This window comes from Arachis hypogaea, chromosome 16 (assembly GCF_003086295.3).
Source record: "Arachis hypogaea cultivar Tifrunner chromosome 16, arahy.Tifrunner.gnm2.J5K5, whole genome shotgun sequence".
Lineage (NCBI taxonomy): Eukaryota > Viridiplantae > Streptophyta > Magnoliopsida > Fabales > Fabaceae > Arachis > Arachis hypogaea.
Window position 1 is genome coordinate 68159947 of NC_092051.1, and position 4131 is coordinate 68164077.

A 4131-nucleotide genomic window follows, 5' to 3' on the forward strand; every position below is an offset into this window, starting at 1 on the left:
ACCTGGCTGGGCGTTAAATGCCCAAAAAGGTAGCATTTTGGGCGTTAAACGCCAGAATGGATGCCATTCTGGACGTTTAACGGCAGGAGGACACTAGAGGGAAGATTTTGTTTTTAATTCAACTCTTTTTCAAGTTTTCATAATTTTTAAAAATCAAATCTTTTTCAAATCATATTTTTTCAATTATATCCTTTCAAAATCAATTTCTTTTCAATTTTTTTTATTTATTACTATTTTCAAAAATATTTGTTACAATTAATGATGTAATTCAAAATTTTCTAGTTGTTACTTGCCTATTAAGAAAGGATCATATTTTAAATTCTAGAATAATATCTTTTAATTTCTTGTTAGTCAAGTAATCAACTTTAACTTTAAAACTTTCCTTTTTTAAATTCTCAATTCATATCTTTTCAATCACACCTTTTTCAAAATTAGGTCTCAATCATATCTTTTTTATTTCTAATTTCAAAATTTTTTTCAAAAATCACTTAATTTCTTTCCCAATCTTAGTTTTCGAAAATCATCAATCAAATTTTCAAATTTCTTTTAATTTTTTTTCAAAATCTTTTTATTTTATTTTCGAAAATTCTTCCCCTCTTTTCATACGCTTCTATTTAAGGACTAACACCCCTCCTCAATGAGCAATTCGAACTCTATCTCCCTTAATAAGTTCGAATTCTCTCTTCTCTACCTCCTCCTTCTATTCTTTTTTTCCTCTGACACCTCAAGGAATCTCTATACTGTGACATAAAGGATTCCATATTTTCTTCTTCTCTCTTTTCATATGAGCAGGAGCAAGGACAAGGGCATTCTTGTTGAAGCTGATCCTGAACTTGAAAGGACCTTGAAGAGAAAGCTAAGAGAAGCTAAAGTACAACTCTCTATAGAGGACCTAACAGAGCTTTTCAAACAAGAAGAAGACATGGCAGCCGAAAACAACAACAATGCCAACAATGCAAGGAAGGTGCTTGGTGACTTTACTGCACCTACTCCTGACTTCTATGGGAAAAGCATCTCAATCCCTGCCATTGGAGCAAACAACTTTGAGCTTAAGCCTCAATTAGTTTCTCTGATGCAACAGAATTGCAAGTTTCATATACTTCCATTGGAAGATCCTCATCAGTTCTTAGCTGAATTCTTGCAAATCTGTGACACTGTCAAGACCAATAGGGTTGATCCTGAGGTCTACAAACTTATGCTTTTTCCCTTTGCTGTAAGAGACAGAGCTAGAATATGGTTGGATTCACAACCTAAAGAAAGCCTGAACTCTTGGGAAAAGCTAGTTAATGCCTTCTTGGCAAAGTTCTTTCCACCTCAAAAATTGAGCAAGCTTAGAGTGGAAGTCCAAACCTTCAGACAGAAGGAAGGTGAATCCCTCTATGAAGCTTGGGAGAGATACAAGCAATTGATCAGAAGGTGTCCTTTTGACATGCTTTCAGAATGGAGCATCATAGGTATCTTCTATGATGGTCTGTCTGAACTGTCCAAAATTTCATTGGACAGCTCTGCTGGAGGATCTCTTCATCTGAAGAAGACGCCTGCAGAAGCTCAGGAACTCATTGAAATGGTTGCAAATAACCAATTCATGTACACCTCTGAAAGGAATCATGTGAATAATGGGACAAATCAGAAGCAAGGAGTTCTTGAGATTGATACTCTGAATGCCATACTGACTCAGAACAAAATATTGACTCAACAAGTCAATATGATTTCTCAGAGTTTGTCTGGAATGCAAGCAGCAACAAGCAGTACCAAAGAAGCTTCATCTGAAGAAGAATCTTATGATCCTGAGAACCCAGCAATGGAAGAGGTGAATTACATGGGAGAACCCTATGGAAACACTTATAATCCTTCATGGAGGAATCATCCAAACCTCTCATGGAAGGATCAACAGAGGCCTCAACAAGACTTCAACAACAATAATGGTGGAAGAAATAGGTTTAGCAATGGTAAACCTTTTCCATCATCTTCTCAGCAACAGACAGAGAATTCTAAGCAGAGCCACTCTAAATTAGCAACTGTAGTCTCTGATCTAATTAAAACCACTCAAAGTTTCATGACTGAAACAAGGTCCTTCATTAGAAATTTGGAGGCACAAGTAGGTCATCTGAGCAAGAAAGTTACTGAACTCCCTCCTAGTGCTCTTCCAAGCAATACAGAAGAGAATCCAAAAGGAGAGTGCAAGGCCATCACCATAACCCACACGGCCAAACCTGGAGAGAAGGAAGAGGCAGTGATCGCCACTGAGGAAGACCTCAATGGACGTCCACTAGCCTCCATGGAGTTCCCTAATGAGGAACCATGGGAATCTGAGGCTCACACTGAGGCCATAGAGATTCTATTGAAACTACTTCTACCATTCATGAGCTCTGATGAGTATTCTTCCTCTGAAGAGAATGAAGATGTTACTGAAGAACAAGTTGCTAAGTACCTTGGAGCAATCATGAAGCTAAATGCCAAGTTATTTGGTAATGAGACTTTGGAGGATGAACCCCCATTGCTCATCAAAGAACTGGATGACTTGACTAGGCAGAGATTACCTCTGAAGAGACAAGATCCTGGAAAGCTCTCAATACCTTGTACCATAGGCACCATGACCTTTGAAAAGGCTCTGTGTGACCTAGGGCCAAGCATAAACCTCACGTCTCTCTCTGTAATGGAGAAACTAGGAATTTTTGAGGTGCAAGCTACAAGAATCTCATTAGAAATGGCAGACAATTCAAGGAAACAAGCTTATGGACTTGTAGAGGATGTCTTGGTAAAGGTTGAAGAGCATTACATCCCTGCTGATTTCATAATCCTAGAGACTAGGAAGTGTATGGATGAATCCATCATCCTTGGCAGACCCTTCCTAGCCACAGCAAAAGCTGTGATTGATGTTGACAGAGGAGAATTGGTCCTTCAAGTGAATGAGGACTCCCTTGTGTTTAAAGCTCAAGGATCTCCCTCTGTAATCATAGAGAAGAAGCATGAAAAGCTTCTCTCAATGCAGAGTCAAACAGAGCCCCCACATTCAAACTCTAAATTTGGTGTTGGGAGGCCATCATCATGCTCTGAGTATCTGTGAGGCTCCATGAGAGCCCACTGTCAAGCTATTGACATTAAAGAAGTGCTTGTTGGGAGGCAACCCAATTTTACTTATCTATGTTAAATTTCTATTTTCCATTGTTATTTTATGTTTTCTATAGGTTGATGATCATGTGAAGTCACAAAAACAATTGAAAAAGAAAAAACAAACTGAAAAACAGAATGAAAAATAGCACACCCTGGAGGAGAAGCCTACTGGCGTTTAAACGCCAGTAAGGGCAGCAGAATGGGCGTTTAACGCCAGAAATGGGCACCAGACTGGCGTTTAACGCCAGAAAAGGGCAAGAAGCTGGCGTTAAACGCCAGAATTGGGCAGCAACCTGGCATTTAACACCAGGATTGACAGAAAAGGGCGTTTTGCACACCACTTGGTGCAGGGATGAAAAATCCTTGACGCCTCAGGATCTGTGGACCCACAGGATCCCCACCTACCCCACCTCTCTCTCTCTTCTTCACCCATTCACCAATCACCTCAATACCTCTTCTCCAAAAACCCCTCACCTATCAAATCCTGCCCTCTTCTCTATAAACCCTTCACCAATCCACATCCATCCATCATAAAACCCCACCTACCTCACCATTCAAATTCAAACCACTTTCCTTCCCAAACCCACCCTATATGGCCGAACCCTAACCCTCTCTCTACCCCTATATAAACCCATCTTCACTCCCTCATTTTCACACAACATAAACACTACTTCTCCTCCTTGGCCGAAACACCAACCCACCTCCATCTCCTCTATTTCTTCATCTTCTACTCTCTTCTTTCTTCTTTTGCTCAAGGACGAGAAAATCTTATAAGTTTGGTGTGGTAAAAGCATTGCTTTTTGTCTTTCCATAACCATTTATGGCACCTAAGGCCGGAGAAACCTCTAGAAAGAGGAAATGGAAGGCAAAAGCTTCCACCTCCGAGTCATGGGAGATGGAGAGATTCATCTCAAAGGTGCATCAAGACCACTTCTATGAAGTTGTGGCCAAGAAGAAGGTGATCCCCGAGGTCCTTTTCAAACTCAAATAGGGTGAATATCCGGAGATCCGACATGA

At 40.1% G+C, this 4131-nt stretch overlaps 1 non-coding gene across 1 annotated transcript; it reads right to left on the reverse strand.

Annotated features, from left to right (window-relative positions):
• Positions 1–1327: 1327 nt before the first annotated feature.
• LOC112760542 (small nucleolar RNA R71) lies at positions 1328–1435 on the reverse strand. The gene has a single exon (XR_003180977.1). It is a non-coding gene; the product is annotated as a small nucleolar RNA R71 (small nucleolar RNA).
• Positions 1436–4131: the final 2696 nt, after the last annotated feature.